Source organism: Taeniopygia guttata, chromosome 11, assembly GCF_048771995.1.
Source record: "Taeniopygia guttata chromosome 11, bTaeGut7.mat, whole genome shotgun sequence".
In the NCBI taxonomy this organism is placed as follows: Eukaryota; Metazoa; Chordata; class Aves; order Passeriformes; family Estrildidae; genus Taeniopygia; species Taeniopygia guttata.
The window spans coordinates 20,077,893-20,096,235 of record NC_133036.1 but is presented as its reverse complement, the minus strand read 5'-3'; the positions used below and the strand labels follow the sequence as shown (position 1 = coordinate 20,096,235).

The 18,343-nt window shown below is 42.5% G+C and overlaps 1 long non-coding RNA gene across 1 annotated transcript in view; it reads right to left on the bottom strand.

Annotated features, from left to right (window-relative positions):
- Window positions 1-11,243: 11,243 nt before the first annotated feature.
- The window catches only part of LOC140684847 (uncharacterized), a 61,238-nt gene continuing 54,138 nt past the window's right edge, over window positions 11,244-18,343 (bottom strand). Inside the window, exon 3 of the long non-coding RNA XR_012057726.1 lies at window positions 11,244-14,901. This is a non-coding gene — a long non-coding RNA (uncharacterized lncRNA). The remainder of the gene's footprint in view (window positions 14,902-18,343) is intronic.

Genomic DNA, 18,343 nt, shown 5'->3' with positions numbered 1-18,343 from the left:
TAAAAAAATATGCATTAAACAGTAGTGGAAAGCTACTTTATTCTTTAAAAATAATTATATTATTATCTATAAAGTAAGCAGTGAGCCTGAATTCATTTACACTTGTGAAATACTCAGCTATCTGTATGAAGTCAATGTACAAACAAATGATCAGTAGCAAGTCATGGATAAATTTCTGTTATGCTTGTAGGAACATAATGTATGTTTAATTAATTAATATTAATAATTTATTATTATCACTATGTATTTAATGTCTTTGGCACTCTTGGAATGTACTTAGGTTAAAAACAAAAAAAAAAGATAAAAAAAAAAACCCCAATGAAACATTAAAAAAAAAAAAAAGAAAAAAGAAAAAACTCCTCCCCCACCCCCAAAAACGTCATTCTTGTCTCCTGAAAAATAAAATTTCTTTGTAACTGTGACAGCAGACTTATATCTTGTAGAACTGATGGCATTTTATTTGAGCCAGGGGCCATCTCTTTTTTCCTCAATTTTCCACCTAAATGGCATCAAGCTGACTTACTTCCCTTGGGGTGCAGATGGCTGGGACTGCTGACAATAAAATGTGGAGCAAAAGGCTGGGAAGAAAACAGCCAAGATGGGTCTTGTACCAAATGCATTAGGAAGGGGTCCAGGAAGGGAGATGAGGCCAACCCACCGTGAAGCAGCCCCTGCCCTCCCCTGCGCCACGCTGGGCTCTGAGGCACAGCAGGGCTGGGGTGGCACCGTGGCTGGGCTGGGGCACAGGGTGACAGGGTGACAGTGGCACCAATTCCAGAGGCTGCCACCCCCGGGGCTGCTGCCACCACGGCAGGGCTGAGCAGCTCTGGGAGCTCAGCAGAGCCAGCCGGGCATTTGGGCTGTGGCTGGGCAAGATGACATCCTTTAAACCTGACATTCTTTAAACATTCCCACTTTGAAGAAGCACTGGAGCACAGGAATGAAGGGGACATCTGCTGCCTCGAGAAGGGCTGGCTCCAGCCCACAGGGGTGCTGTGGCTGCCCTGGCAGGTCTGGGACCCTGGCAGGGGTCAGGAACCCCCCTGGACAGAGCCCCCAGAGACACTGTCTGTGATCTCTGTCCATGGAAAAGAGTTTTCAATCTTACAGGATGAATTACAATCTCTGAGTGTTTGATATAAGTAATAATTAAGTGTGACACGGGTGCAAAAGTAAAATTTTAGTTTTCTAGATTAGGTGTCCAAAGGGGACAAGATGGAGGAAATTGGGTGTGCCTTGTCCTTTTTCTCCTTCTTCATGCCCTCCATGTTTCACTGCAGTGTTGGCATTTTTCTGTTGGTTTAGGCTGGGGACACACTGTCCAACGTAGGTGACAGATATTGGCACGTTATTGTAAATCCAGCACAGGTAGTTTGTGGTATTTAATGTTTGTACCATCCCACTGAGGGCAGAGCCCCACACGCTGCCCTGCAGGACAGAGCTGCGGCAGGGCAGCAGAACATGTTAGAGATAAACAGAATAAACAACCTTGAAACAGCACAGACCAATTATGGCTTCTGCTTTGGCAACGGGGCTGACAGACAGAGACGTCCCACAATCTCAGAATCATCAATACCCACAGATTCCAACAGAGTGGCTCCTCAGAAGCATTTGCTGACCACTCCAGCAACTTGATCAAGTCTCCTGCCACTTGTCCTCTGCTGAATTGCTCACTCAGCTCACACCTTCTCCTTTCTCTCTTCCTTAGCACAGCACCGACATTAGCCCCAAAAAGAGGGGATTAAATCAAAATTTCCCTGTAAGTACTGCATTTCAAGAGGAGCCAGGCCATTCCCCAGAGCAGACAGACTGCCATTACAGGAAAGCTTGGATAGTTTTTCAACTTCAGGTTGAGTTTTCCTATGACAGACCTGAGGCTGAGAGCCTCTTTCACTGTACAAAATATATAGAATTGGCCATAAGTCTTTAAAGCCCTGATGTATTCCAGTCCATTAGTTTTTACAGTTCAATTTATGTTGTATTACGAGGAGATGTGCTGAACTGCCTTAAAGTACAGATTTGCCAAACTATCCAAAAATAATCTGGAAAGCAAGAAAGTCAGGATACCAGCCAAATCATAAGCAGCATGGCCATTTTGCTACCAGTTCAGCTGGTAATAAATTTTTTTAAGCACTGTTAAATGTATCTAGATGAATTTGACTTTAAATCACACTTTCTGCTGTACATTTAAAGAATTATTGATTCAAAATGAATCACAGGCAACTGGGACAGGTTCATGTGCTGAGAGAGAACAATGGCAAGGCAGACATCTCCCTGTCCTTCAGCTTTGCACAGCACACAATTAACCAAGCTCCGACACACAGCAATTAAAAGTGATCACAGCTTCTGGGTGAGCTCTGCAAGATGGAAGAGGGAGCTGGCAGAGACAGGAGTCTCAAGGAAGAGCTGGTGAGAGAAGATGCAGCATAATTGCTGTTAAATTAAGCTTATCTTCTGCAAGTTAAACACGTGTTGGGACTTTGTATTTGCTTACTCTAAAATTTACATGACAATTGAAGCATTACCCAAATGCAGAGTCATGCTAGAAGCAGCAGTCTGATGGCTTCCATGGGAAACCCAGCATTGGAGCTGTGAATTATTTCTGCTTCTCTTCTGTGCACCACCTGATAGAGAACTGGGGGCTCCAGGGCCATCACTGTGCTGCTTTTCACTTCATGCAAATTCACTTCCCTGACTGACATCTGACAGCTCTCCCAAATCCCTCTGGCAAACAGGCAAATTAAAAGCAGTACCAGGAGCATTCAACTCTGCAGGGCTCACAAAGCTTCTGCTGGGCTTCACCCAGCCAGGCAGTGACACAGGCTGGGAACAGCTTGGTGCTACCTGACCACAGCAAATCAGCAGGGAAGAGAATTCATAGGCAGAGGTGTGCTGGGAAACGTGCTCTGGAAGGATGTTGACTAAAAAAAAACCGGATTGTTATTTGAAGATGATTGTATATTAAATACCTCCTCTTGGTCAGTATTATTTATGCCATTTTAGAAGTAGTTTTAGCAATCTTGCTGCCATGAGATGCTAAAATTCATTCAAATTTAGGCTCTTCAGGTCAAGGAAATGGACTTTTAACAAGTGGCAAATTAAAATGTCAAGAGCAATCATACACACACTTGTTTACAAGACTGTTATTGTTTTGTTTTACAGATCCCAGATTTGTCTTTCTCAGTAATTGCAGCATTAACATTTTCACCATAAAAGAAATGTACCAGATAATATCAACATGTTTTTGAGATCTCGACTTAAATTGAAAAATTCTTAAGTGTGGACAGAGTCCCTCACTTCCCAAACCCTTCACAATCAGTTATAATGGAGCAAAACTCTGTAAGCAACGTGATAGGCATCTGCATTTTTTAAAACTGAATCTAACTGTGTCTCCCAGAGGCAGGTGGGGCCATCACCTTCCTGTCCTGCTGTCTGTAGCTGTCCCCTTCCCTGGGCTCCTGAAGGGTGTGAAAAGCCTTTCCTGAGCTTGTTCATTTCCCATGCAGAACTATCAGGTACCATATGCACAAATCCCAATTCCCAAGCACAGGATGAAGGCACAATCCAGAGAATCCCGAAGCAAATGAGGCAAATAAAGGCCAGTGCCTGTCCTGTGCCCTGTGGGATTCAGGGGCTGTCACACCCTGTGCTGGTCCCAGCTCCTGCAGGGAACAAGACTCTTGTTCTGCCCATTGCTCGGGGTTGGGGTGGCCTCCTCCTCCCTCTCCCAAGGCACAGGTGGAGGAGAGGAAGGAATTTCTCCATGGACTTCATCTGAAGTGTATTTGGATCAAAGGAAAGAATTCTATCTGGCTTACACACAGTGCTGGATCCAGATACTCATGTGCCCTTTGGTCCCAATTCCTAATTACTGGAATAGGATGAGAAATGATAAATATCCTACTTTAGAGAGCACAAGTGTGTGAATGGGGAATGCTTACCTGGCACCAGATTTATGCTAGAGGAGCAAAGGAGCTACTCAGCACTTTACCAGCTCACATTACAGTGTTAATTCAAGTGACACCACAGCATCACTTCTGTGGGAAGGCTTCCAGGAGTTAAACAGTTAACAACCTCTACTGCCAGTTGATTTCCAGTCCTTTCTAGGCAGAGATAAAAGCACTAAAATGCCCTGTTTCAATAGGAACTTTGCCTTGTGTCACTTGTGTTTATAAGAAATTATTATACCCCTACTTCAGGGGAGGTAAATCAAAGCAATTCGCTTTGCACTTGGCTGTATTGGAGGAAATGTTTATGGCACTATCTTAAAAACATTCATGTCGGAACTCAAAATGTCCCTCAGACATTTTTAGAGGTTCCAGGCCTTGGTCAGAAGCATTTTAGACCCTGGCAAGCAGCTGAAAACAGCTGTGATCTTGAGTTTGAACCATGGAATGAATTACCAACTTTAAAGGTGGAACAAGCAGTCACAGAGGGTTAGATGATATAGTAAAAGTAGTCACAAATTAGAGGGTAAAATTTTTTAGTATTGTACAGGGGGGTTTTAACACATGTACAGGGGGGTTTTACTTTGTACAGGGGGGTCAGGAGTTCTAAGATGGAGGAAAGTGGGCCTGAACCTGTTCTTCCTCCTTCTTCTTCCTTACCTCCATGTTCTTGGTGATGTTGGCATTTTTCTATTGGTTTAGGCTAGGGACACACTATTCAACGTAGATGATAGATATTGGCACATTATTGTAAATATAGTACACGTAATTTCTTGTATATAATGTTTGTACCATCCCACTGAGGGGCAGAGCCCCGCACACTGCCCTGCAGGACAGACCTGCGGCAGGGCAGCAGAACTTGTTATAGATAAGCAAAAATAAACAACCTTGAAACCAGCACAGACGAACTATGGCTTCTTCTTTGGCAACGGGGCAGAAAGACAGAGACTTTCTACAATCTCGGAATCACCAATACCCACAGATTCCGACAATTGGCGTCCCTTGGCGGGCATCAGCAAGAACAAGAAGAAACAGCAAACAACCTCCAACCTTCATCAGCAGAGAAAAACAAAAAAATAAAGAAAGGAAGAGGAAGTTTTCACAAAAATGCACAGACATTGATGGGAACCTTTCACCCTTCTGAAAGTCAGACAAAGGAAATCTGCTTGCCAGAGAGCCAGTTTGTGCAGTCTCCTGTATTTACAGGAGTGGCCAATCTGAGAGGTATGTAAAAGCCTTCAGCTGTGGCAAGCTGATGTCACAAAATACCCATCTTTTGAGAGGCTCGAAAATATCCATATTTCAATTGATACATTTTTAGGGGCGATTTTTGCATCATATACAGGGGAGACCACAGAACATACCTGCAAACATTTTTTATAAGCATTTACATCATTAGGAGTGCAACAAGAAATAGAAACAGATAATGGTCCAATTTACACAAGCAAGGTGCTTGACAAATTTTTGAAAAAACAGAGAGTCAAACATATTTTCAATATTCTTCATTCTCCCTCAGGTCAAGCAAGCAAAGAACACATCACACCCTGAAATCCACTTGGATGGACAGAAAAGGGATGAGGCAGGGTTGAACAAATGTGTTGAATTTTTTAAATGGTTTTTTCTCAAAGCCCACAACAGCCCACAGGAAAAACTAAGGGAAAATCCTTTCGTTTTAATCAGAAGTCCAGAGTCAGGACAGATTGAAGGTTCATTTACATTAATAACTTGGGGCGAGGGTTTCGCTTGTGTTTCTACAGGACGAGGACTGAAGTGAATGCCAGCGAGGCACATGTAACCTTATCGGGTGCAGACGTCAGTGGATGTGGACCCGAGAAACAGAGAGGCAAGCACGCAGACGAAGGCAGACAACAACGCTGCAGACGTCTCGTCGGACAACGATTGATCACCCAGAGACTTGGGGTTTTTTTTCTGGGAAATCAAGTGTTGTTTGGGTGTTGCTGCATTGCAGGGTTTCTCACAGAGGGTGGGGACATGGACATGGGATTCAGACAGATAGTGTTCATGTGCTTCATTCTTTCACCTGTTGCCTTGGGCAACAGGACAGATTTTCCCATGAGACAACCCAGGGAAAAAGTGTGGGAGACTTTGGCAAAAGCAACTGGTCTGGACAGCATTTGCCTGACCCATTCGAAACCAGAGAAACCATTTTCAACATGCTTGGTAGGTGGGCCAGTGGAGGGATGGTCAGTCCCAGGGGACATCCTTCCAGGGGTTCTGAAGTTTCTTTCAGACCCTGTGGAGGGATGACATGTTTGGACACAATTCCTTCCTGCTGCTCACTTTGAACCTCTGGATTTGGACGTTTTGGGTCAACAAAAATGAAATGGTGCATCAAATTTAATTCATCAGGAGTGGCAAAGACAGGTAATCATACAATAGATGTCACTCCGAATCAGCCTTTTTATAAAAATGCGTCATCTTGGTGCAATCATACCAAAATGACAAGCAAACCATCCTTTCAATATCCAGCCACTTTACCGAAGGGAATGTTTTTCATTTGCGGGGACAGAATTTGGCCTGCTATCCCTGCAAAAATCAAGGGTGGTCCATGCAGCATTGAAAGATCTTTTGTTAACACACAGCATGACCTTGATAAGAGAGCAAGGAGAAAAAAATCTGATGAATGAAATGATCCAAATTGTGACAATGATAATGTTAATACCAAGAAAAAAGGCTCGGAAAAACTGAGTGGTTCTGCTTTCACAGCAGGTGGCATCAAAAAGAGCCTTGGTGCAGTTGAATCAAAAGAGGTTATGGGCAGAATAAAGATGCCCATGTCATTTCTTTTGCATCGAATGATTTGTTAGCTAGCAGTGAAAAATGAGAACAAAACAGTAATTGAACATCTATTGTAAACACATGGACACAAGAGTGATAAATTTAAAGAGAGATCAGAGGACCAAACACACCTGGAGAAAAATTAAATCATAAGTAGATGGTGTGTTCAATTTGTTTCACTTTTCACAGTTGTAGAAAAGAGATTTTGAAAATAGTTGTATGTAATTATAAGGTATTGTAATTCTTCTAATGTTTGTGCTGTCCTTGCCTCAGTGCATGAGGCAGACCATGGACAAAGTTGTCAAAGAGGTGTTCTTGGTTCAAAAAGGAAAGGATCCCTTGAAAAATATAGTTCAAATGATGATGATGATGTTTCTACCTGGGACAAGTCTCGGAGAATTGCAATAGCAATTTTCTCACCCCAAGCAGCATCAAGGGCGGCCTTGACACAATTGGATCGTATAGCATATTGGTTGAGGAAACACAGTCGTGCCATTTCGTTTGCACTGAGTGACATGTTAACAGACATCAACAGTGCAAGGCAAGCAGTGCTTCAAAACAGGGCGGCAATTGATCATTTGCTGCTGACACATGGGCACGGATGTGAGGAATTTGAGGGGATGTGCTGCATGAACTTGTCCGATCATTCAAAATCTATTCATAAAAATATAAAACAAATACAAAGTAATATTAGCAAATTGAACAAAGTTACAGGGTCCTGATGGGATGATTTGTTTAGCTTTTTTGATATCTCACCATTGTGAAAAGAACTTTTGAAAATAGTATTTTATATTCTTATAGGACTTGTAGTTCTTCTGCTTGTTCTACCATGCATTTTCGTGTGTATTTGAAGGACCTTGAACAGCATGATAAAGCGGATGTTTCTGGTTCAAACAGAGAGGGGAGATGTCGGAACTCAAAATGTCCCTCAGACATTTTTAGAGGTTCCAGGCCTTGGTCAGAAGCATTTTAGACCCTGGCAAGCAGCTGAAAACAGCTGTGATCTTGAGTTTGAACCATGGAATGAATTACCAACTTTAAAGGTGGAACAAGCAGTCACAGAGGGTTAGATGATATAGTAAAAGTAGTCACAAATTAGAGGGTAAAATTTTTTAGTATTGTACAGGGGGGTTTTAACACATGTACAGGGGGGTTTTACTTTGTACAGGGGGGTCAGGAGTTCTAAGATGGAGGAAAGTGGGCCTGAACCTGTTCTTCCTCCTTCTTCTTCCTTACCTCCATGTTCTTGGTGATGTTGGCATTTTTCTATTGGTTTAGGCTAGGGACACACTATTCAACGTAGATGATAGATATTGGCACATTATTGTAAATATAGTACACGTAATTTCTTGTATATAATGTTTGTACCATCCCACTGAGGGGCAGAGCCCCGCACACTGCCCTGCAGGACAGACCTGCGGCAGGGCAGCAGAACTTGTTATAGATAAGCAAAAATAAACAACCTTGAAACCAGCACAGACGAACTATGGCTTCTTCTTTGGCAACGGGGCAGAAAGACAGAGACTTTCTACAATCTCGGAATCACCAATACCCACAGATTCCGACACATTCAAGTGAGCCTGAAACTTTCATGAGAATCTCACTACAGGGTAATGCAGCCCTGGAAACAATCTGTTAACTTTTGAATTGACAGGCAAAGAGGCCCCACAACTTCACTGCTGCTGCCTGCCTTGGTAGGGGTGAGGAGCTGTGATGGAGGTGGAAAACATCCAGTGCAGTTTCTGTCCCTCCCTGCTGCTTGAGTAATGCTCAACATTCACAAAGACAAGGCTGGTTTGTATTGCTGTTTTCTCTATTTCAACTCTATATATCCAAATCCTAAAACAGATGAGGCAGCCACTGAGACAACACAGAGGGACAGATTAAATATTTTCATCTAACTGAAGCCCATATTCTTGCCTGTATTCTGTTTCTTCAGAAAAGAAAATTTTAAAAAATGCTTTGTGACCTTTGATGAACAGATTCAATTTCTTATTCTGTGAATTTTTGAAGTTTACTGTACACTGGTGCTTCGTATTTTACAGTGCCCCGCCTAAGCAATCCATGACCAGGAGTTCTGATTATTCCAGTTAACAGCTGGGGTAGGAATACACACAGGAACTTAAGCTCTCAAATGATACCTTCACAGGTCTCTATGTTTCATTCAAGGACTTTAAAACATAAAAAAATATTAATTAAGTTTTGCAACATGTCTATTTAACTAATTCTAGAGGAGGGAAAAATTGAGACAGGGAGGTCAAACAAGTCCAGAGGAAAGTAAAATTAAGGTCTCAAAGCCCTTGCATGAGTCACACAATCCCAAATACATTGTGGGACATTTAAAAGTATTAAACTGAGTCCTGCCAAAGACAATTCAGGCACTCACACAGAATAAGCCACAAAACATTGTCTATGTCAGTTCTTTCTTAAAGCCTCTTTAATTTGCAGGGCAGTCACAGTACCTTAGCATCCATCCAGCCAGTGTGAGAGCAGATCAGGATTTATTTGTTCACCAGACCTGTGATTATGTTCTAATTCCAGGTACTAATATTTCTCTCAGGTTTTGTTGCCAAAAGTAGGACCTGACCAGGCATTTAATATCCTCAGAGAATCACGGGATTGTATTACTGGGTTTGGAAGTTGCTATTGACTTAATTTCAACAGAATTGGTGCCATAGCCCCTAATGAGAAGGGCAGGTGAAGGCAGCTCTCACATTTTGCCCAAACACCTTTCCATCCCTGAGGCAAACACACCTTCCTGAGGAGCTGAAGGACCAAAAGGTGATGGAGCAAAGGGGCCGAGGCCTCACCTGCCTCTGAGATCAGTGATCTGAGACACCCAACACTGGCAAGATCGAGCACAAAGTCATTACCAAACTGATACCTTGGGGTTTAAGTTTTTCTGTTCTGGTTTGGTGTGCAGGATTTAGCTTTATATTAAGTAGGATCTTTTCACAGGGTGGTGAAGACAAAACAATCCTGTTCTCTCTGGGGACTCAAGGACAATCTCTTCAAACTTCAGGCCCAAAGCATAAACAATGTGAAAAGAGGAGGGCAAACGAGCAAGGAGGATGAAACTTCATCATTTGAAGCTATTAACTGGACAGTTAACTCCTGTATGCAAATGGCCTAAAACTTATAAAAATGTGAGCTCTGATGACCAAGCCCTCTTTTCCTTCCATCCTGGAGCCATGTGGGCAGAGTCCTGACTGTGGCTGTGGTACTGCCGGGGTGTGGCCTTTGAAGGCTCTTCAACAAATATCCACTTTATTCCTCTTAACTTTATTCTGTAGCCTCTGTTCCAGCTCCCTAAGGCATCAAAGCCAAGATTTCAGGAATAAAACACCAGTTCCATCTCTCAGATTTATTGAGGAATTGCATTGTCTTATTGAAGCAGTGAGGAAGCTTGGGAGTCTGAGTTGCTCTGTTGCAAAGCCTGCTGCGGACATGGGAATGGCATCCATGCAAAAAAAACTTGGCAGGACGTAATCTCTGAATTTTATGGCATTTACATCCATTCTCCCAGCAATGCCAACTGTCAGCACTTGAACTGTTCAAGTTCTCCTCTTCCCCTCCTGTCTCTGCTGCACAGGATTGCAGGAAATTCAGCTGGAGAAGGAAACCTGTGCAGCCATTGTCCCTCCAGAGTTCTCACAGCAGAAAATGTCCCTGGCATTGCTGCTGTTACCTCTCAGGAGCCACTGTTATCCCCAGTGCATCTGTAATTGCCAGGATTACTGGGCTGGTACCTGGCTTTCCTCTGTGCTTCATGAACACCTCACGGGTCTCTCTGCCTCCCTCTGCCCTCACACAGTCAAGAAAACTGTTAAAAACATGCTAAAACCAATTTTGTACCCAGGCAAGAAAGGGGCTACACATCATGTCAATGAATCAAACTCTTTAAGGAGATTGGTACAGCATCATTTGGCTTCATTTGCATTTTTTATCTATTTCCTGCTGCTTTGAGAAAAGCTGCTTCAGGTGTACTTGGAGATAAAACTAAATTACAATCCTAAGTACAATAAAAATCTGGGGAAGGTTTCTGTGACAATCCTGGGCTGCCTAGTGTCAGAATAGCATCGCATATCAACCTGCAAATCATCACTGGCATCCACCAGCCTCAAAAAATATCCCATGGAATTGTAGCCCAACCTCCCCTGGTGCTGACCCTGCACAGGGCTGCTCCTACTCCAGGCACACAGTCAGGGCCCAAGAGCTCTGACCCAAGAGGCCAGAGTTTCCCCTGCTATAAATCCAGATTTAAAAAGGTTAAAACCACACTTTCACTAATCTCAGAGCTCAGTATTTCTGCCTGTAACAGCTAAAAGATAAACTAGACATACGAGTGAATGTGGGTTTAAAAACCCCACAAAAACAAGTTTGTTCTTTCTTATCATTGCTATTCCTCAGGATAGTTCATCATTTACTTCTTCTTGGGTATTTCTAGTTCTTCACTTTAGTTCTTTCCTGTTTTCCACATTTTCCTTCCTATCTCTATGTAATTACTCTGGTTTCCCTTTTCCTCATTCCATAAGGTGCTTTCCTTTTTTTTGTCCTGCTCTTCCTAATTTTTTCTTCACAGTCTCCTTAACTGATTTGTCTCCCCTCCTTCCTGCACCCACATATACTCAATTACTCCTCCTTGTCCTTCGTGGCCAAAATCAAAACCACCAGAAATGTAAAAAGGGCACCAGACATTCTCAAACCATCTGTACAAACGTCACGTTTCCCATTTTCTCTCCAAACTTCTCACTGTTTTTTTCTTTCTTTTCCTCAGCTAGGAAGTCGCTCTCTTCCCTGTTACTATAAATACCTTTATCCATTCAGAGCAATTAATTTGTACCAGCCCAAAGCTCTTAAACTATTCAGATTTGGGGATAGGTGGGGTGGATTTTGAAGAGCAAGGTTTGCTACTGTGCCACTCACTGTCTGGATTCTATTACAGCTTCACCCAGTCTCACGCAGAGACACCAATAAAATTTAGGAAACCTTTTTGTTTCAGAATTTGCTCTCTTTCCAGGGAGGTGGCATAGTCTAAACCCACTTCTTGTTACATAAAAGGCAAATACACAGCTGAGTCCCTTTGCAACCACTGAGCCCTGCTGATGCCATTGAAGAAACCAGTTGAGTGTTTAAGCCAGACACTGAAACACTGGCTGGAAACTGTCCAGGTGCTTAAAGACAGGCTTAATTGAATTCTTGTTCTTCTAATATGGGAGATAAAATGGGTGCTACTGGCCATACAGGATAGGAAAACAGCCTCCTCTAGAGCTTAAAATCTGGAAGGCTCTGGTGGACACTGAAATGTAGATGCCTGTAATTTGCCCTTCTCATTAGGGACTGCAGCATCAGTCCTGGTAAAGTGAAGCCAGTGGCATCTTCCAAACCTAATAATCACAACCTTGTGATTTTCTTAGAATATTAAATGCCAGATCAAGACCTACTTTCAGCAGGTCTCACAATAGTTGTTACAGTGAAAGAAGAGGTACAGGGATTTATATTAGAGGAGTTTTTGTGTTGACCTTGTATCAAAAAATTGCCCTATATGAAAGAGAGTTTAATAGTTTGCATTGGAAAAAGGGTAAAAATATCCCAGGCTCAGTTTTAAAATATTCAATATTGACAGTATTTTAGCTTACACATGGGATTCCTGTTACAGTTAATTCTGAGCCAAGGACATGAAGGGCAGGAGGATGTGGGCACTGGAGCTCTTGGCTGCGATGGCTCCTGGGGACACAATTCCTGCTGGGATCCCTCCTCGGCAGCAAGCACAGCCACGGCAAGGCAGGAGCTCAGGGGACAGAGAGAATGGGACAGAAAAAAGAAAATCACTTCTTGGGGAGGCTGGGTGGCTGGTCAGAAGCTGTTCCAGGAGCAGACCAGAGGAGCCTGTCACTGTCACTGTCCCCAGCCCCACGCTCGGCCGCTCCCCCTGCCCAGCCCTGCAGCTCACGGCTCTCCCCAGGACTCCTCTGTGCCAGAAGCAACAAGTATCTCACAGAGAGATTTTTTTTTCCTTTTTTCTGTTCATTTGCTGCTCAGAAAATTGAGACACATTCCAGGCTTGTTTTACTGTTCCTGCAATGACAAATTACACATTAACGTCTGGAAGGCTACATTTTGTACAGTTCTGTTTCACACAGACAACCTGTTTGAAAAGCTGTCAAAATGCATCAATAACTCCCCTGCAGGAAGTATCAAGGTACTCGGAGAAGTCAGCATCTTAATATACAATAACTTTCAGCTGAGTTAAGGGGGGAAAAGTGGCTATTAAGACACCATATTTATAGCATAAACCTTTAACAATTCAGCAGAAAGCTTCAGCACAAAGCAGAATTTAACCTGCAGCTTTTTGCAGATCACTTAAAAATTATCTAGCTCCATTTCAGTAACTAACCAACTTGTATCATCAATTCTGGCACATTCAGCTCCCCCAAACATGAGAACTCCAATCTGGGCACATCCTAGCTTGTCTTTAAGGGAGCATCTCAAACAAGGAATTCGTTTGGGAGTCAATAAAACCATTGTATTAATCCAATTTCACAGATGCAGACATTAATTACTCCACAGAAAAATGCTTTTCCAACCTAATGGTGAACTAAATAAGCCTCAGTCTCAATTGCCCATGATCGAAAATGTTTAGCCCCAGCAGCTGATTAGCAATATTTGCTTGCCACATCACAGAAGCATATAATGAGGTGGCTAAAACTCATTAGATGGGCTTTTTTAAAGTCAAAGTCACAAATTATCAGAGTAGTCTCTATATTTTCATTACTTTGACCACAAAAAGATGTGCATGTGAAATAGTCAATGGACTGTAAACAGTTCTTAATGACTGTCCCACAAATGTTCTGACTGTGCCTGGATAGGTGGAAGCCCCCTGAACTTCAGTGCTGTCATGGATTAACTCCTGCTTTGCAGCACTATCACCACCACCACGTGGGGATTTCCCAAACACAAACTGCAATAATTTTTTGAAAGAATGTATAAGGTAGAAATTAGTGGGTTTTGCCATGATTAAGCCTTCCAGATTTTACTGTCAGTGTTTTCCATCAGCCCCTCCAAAATGCATTTGCACTCTTCCATGCTGAGCTTGTGTTCCCTCAGAAAGTAAAGAAATGGCTCCACTCAAGATGGTTTGTTCAGGCAATTTTGTAAGTTCATCACAGAAGTTTCCTTTTACTGCAGATTGGTAGCAGTGGAACAATGAACCTCCAGAGAATCTCCAGAGAACATCTCTTGTCTAAAGCAAACTGATTCTAGGTTTTTTAAGAGTCTTCTAATCCAAGCAACTAAAGACTGTAAAGTGCACCAAGGAATTCTCTATTCTTTCGCCTCCATTGTTTTAAGCAATGGTTTCTTTTTCCCCCCAATTTATCCCTGTGATATAGAACCAAAATCCTCAATTACAGTCTAGGAAAAAAAAAAAAAAGGAAAGGGAGATACTGCTGCTGGTTTTGCCATTTTGCATACAAAAGAGTAAGTCTCAAACCCAGTGAAAATACTCTGTTTTGTATTACCGACCATTACAGATTTCCTGCTAGGATGCAGTATCTCTGTTCAGATTAACTGTTTAGTATTCTGCTGGGAATACATCACAGTGATATCCAGACAGGAAGAACTGCATTTCAGCAGGCTCAAGTACCAAGCAGTCATTTCTCTGCTTTGGTGGCGAGTTCCCCCTGTGGCACAGGGGCTCCACCAGTGCTTTCAGTCATCAGTGTCTGAGCAGCCTTCACAGAGCTCTCTGCTGGCACGAGGAACGTGTTCACTCATTTTTCAGGGTGGGAAGGAGATGGCAGATTAGCAGCCTTAGGAAGAAGGACATCTCTTTGGAGGGCAGAATATTTCAGCTACAGCAAGGGCTGCTCACTTTGATTCTTCTGTAAAAGCTATCAGTCATCAGGCAGCAGAGTTTGGTAAATGTATGACTCTGCAAGATTTCATTACCACCAAAAATTCCAGTCCTCTCAGCTGATGAATCATGCCTGGCAATTTATAGATACATACAGAGGAATTTGCTGCTCTCATTTTTTATGCCAAATGTAGTTTGTCTCTCCCCAAGCAGCAGCTGAACTGCCCATCCAATATCTCTCACCAGGCAGGTCTTTCATTATGCAGAGCATTCCTCTGGGACAGGATGCTCCTTGTAAACCTGAAAGAAACAAATGTTGAATAGATTATATTATGGGCTGAGTTTTGATGCTACTTCAGATGAGCTGATAGCCCTGAAAGAATATATTTGCTGGATTAATTTCCTGTAAGGTTTGTAGGCTGCTCTTGACTGTAATATCCCTGGTGTAATACACCTGGACATGACATTATCACCACGAACTGCTGTGGGACCCCAGACCTCCCTGCCCCTCTGAAATAAAAGCTCCTGCTTTTATTTCAATGCATCTTTTAACAAACATTTAAAATGTAGAAATTCAGCATTACCTAGAGATGCATCATGCTGTCTTTTCCTATTCAACTGAGCAAAAGGCTCCTTCCATTGCAAGGATTTAAGCCAGCAAAGCATCATTCTTCATTAAATTAGAAGTCCTGGGTTATGCAGTTACTGTGTGACCTTGCAAACACACGTTTTGCACTTGCCAGTCACATCCCAAAGTTTTGCCCCTGTGAAGAATGGCACAGTTGATTCATTACCTGAGCCAGCTCATTAAACCAGCCCAAAGCTAAACATTTGCAACAGCCTAATCAAACAGTCATAAATTTCACCTGCCCTTAATTGTGGGTGTAAATCTGGAGCACCAGCTCAGAGGAAACTCCAGTGGAAACAGCCCAGAGTAAAACTGGCAATTCCCACTCTCACAGAACCCCTGATCCCACTAGGAAACACAACAGTTGTGCTCTGAACATTTTATTCGCTCATTCTCTTCAGACTGCATCATAACTGCTTATGTTTAGTGTCAACATGGCTTTATTAAATATCTGGTTTGTGCTCTCAGGTTTATTTGTTTTATGGTTTTTGTTTTCATCTTTTATTTTTCAGGGACACTGGTGCAGAGTTTTAGAGAACTGATCAGGCTGGTCTAGTAACTATGCCCACCATTCTTTACCCTTTATTTTTTCTCCCACCAAAACTCAAAAACATTTTCTTTTCTTTTGTAAACACAAACTTAAAAGCAAGAGAAGTAAGAATATATAAAGTAAAAATATACGACTATTTTTTTAAACAAGGATTTATAAAATTCTTCCAGCAGATATTAATTGTATCTGTCAAGTGATTTAACTGTTGGTATGTGTAGAGACAGAATTTAATTGATATCTGAATGATAAAAATAAATACATTTTAGGATTCAAAGCACAAAAGCAAATGAGGTGTTTATACTGGCTTGTGGAAGGTTGCAGCTATGACACAGCAAACACTGGAAGTGAATATAGATGAAGTAAAGAAAAATTCCTTGGATTCACACCCATTTGTGAGGCACTTGGGGATTGATCTCCTGCTCTTCCAGTCCTTCATTAAGGACTCCACCAATCCTCCCTGAAGGCACCAGAACCTTCCATGAGGAGCAGGGAGCATGCCAAGAGCTGCAGGAGCATCTGTGCTCCAGAGTTGAGGAATTCAGCACTGAGGCCATGGGGGTGAGATGCACATCCCCAGTGCCAGGGACAGCTCAGCTGCCCTGCCTTGCACCACGGACTGGCCTTGCTCCAGACACCCTGGGAGAGTGACCAGAGGACAGCCACGACACTGCTGTTCTTCATCCCTTTCTTCCAAAAATAGGAGAGGAAATATACTGACTCAGCCATCAAAATCTATAAGTCATTCTCTTACCTCTAAAAGAGTTTTAAGAAGATTCTGGCTATTGAAAGAACACTAGGGGAAAAAAGAAGAAGAAAAAAAAAAGATATCAAGAAGAAAACAAATTAAGTTAAAAATAAATATTATTAAATTAACAATCCTGAATAAAAATTAACAGCTCCACTGCAGTTGTTAATAGGATGGAGTAATGAGTAATGTTCTCAAAAGATGAGAGAAACTCAGGTCTGTAAGCTAATGGCACTAGTGGGTATTTAAATGTTGAACTACCGTAACTTCCCAGAGCCATGGAAAAAAGCAGCAAAAGCAGTGTTTACTTTAAATTCTCAAATAAAGCTTTTAAGAGATCCTACTCCCTGATACACATCTTCTAATGGGGAGCAGGAAAAAATAAAAAAACCCAAAGGAAAAAAAATAAACCAGCTAAAAGGCATCCAGTTGACAGCAAGAAGAAACTAAAGCAGAGCAAGCTCTTATTCACAGCACTCTGATGTTCCTGCAGTAAAAGGATGAGTCCTATTAAACCAGAACATCAGCATCAAAGGCAGCAAGCAGAGGTTATAAGAGGAGCACAGACGAAAGCAATGCATCTCCAAAGGATTCCTGCCAAGGAGGTGCCAGCTGTGCCACGCTCTCCCTGTCCCAAAGCTGAATAAAATACCTGGAAATCATTATTTGCAGAGTGATGAGGTTATTGGGTGATTCTATCATAACGATGCTGCTTCTTACAACACCAAAAATTAGAAATGTCCCAATCCTACAGGTGAGGAGTCAGGCAGAAAGACAGAAATTCATGGGAAGATGGAATACTGGCATTTTCATTCAGAGCTCATAAAACCTTCTTCCTTTCCTCTTAGTTCCTGTTTTCCCTCTTAGATAAACAAGGTAAAACTCTGGAATTTGCGCCTCATCCTGTATTCCTCATGCAGCCGAGACTCCCACCAGCTGCTGGAAATCCCTGACCCTTGTGGGCAAACACACAACCAGAGAGCCAAGGGCAGAGCTGCAGCTGCCTGGCAGTCAGACCCAGAACATCTAACACCTCTCAGCCAGGGACTGGATAGGGGAAAAAAATACCCAAACAAACAACAAAATCTCAATAGTTTCAGCTTCTGGTCAAAACAAGCAACAAAATTGATGGGTTAAATTAAAAAAAAAAAAAAAAGAAAAAAAAAAACCACTGAAATATTTTTGCCATCACAGTTGTTTCTTTACCATGCTACTTTCCATACAGCGCACACACAACCATGAACAACTCTCTGGTTGATTAAGAGGTTGTGCTTCCTCTGTCTGACTAATGAGGACCTGACCTGCACATATTTCAGAGATCTGCACTGGAGGGAAACCCCAGTTCCTCCCATGGCTGCAAATCAAACTGTGCTGGCTTGGAGTGTCACAGTGGTGAAAGGCAGAACTCCCATGTCCAGCCCTTGGAGCCAGGACAGCCAGGACATCCAGGACAGCCAGGACAGCCAGGACATCCAGGACAACCAGGACAGCCAGGACAGCCAGGATAGCCAGGACAGTCAGGACAGCAGGCAGGGACAGGCAACAGCCACTTCCTACTTTTACAAAGCACTGCCATCTTGAGAAATGACAACATTCTCTAAAATATAGCTGAATAGTGAGATAAATTAACATCAGTCTGCCTTAAAACATCAAATACTGCCTTAAAACAGCAATCCCAGAACAACTGCAGTAGCTAAAACAGTGTTTTAGTTCAAACAACCACCACCAAAACCCTGCTCCATTGGGGTGAGGAAAGAGGAAATGAAGCCATGAGAAAAGGCCTGGTTTGAGCATCCAGAGCATCCCTAGGCTGAGCAGC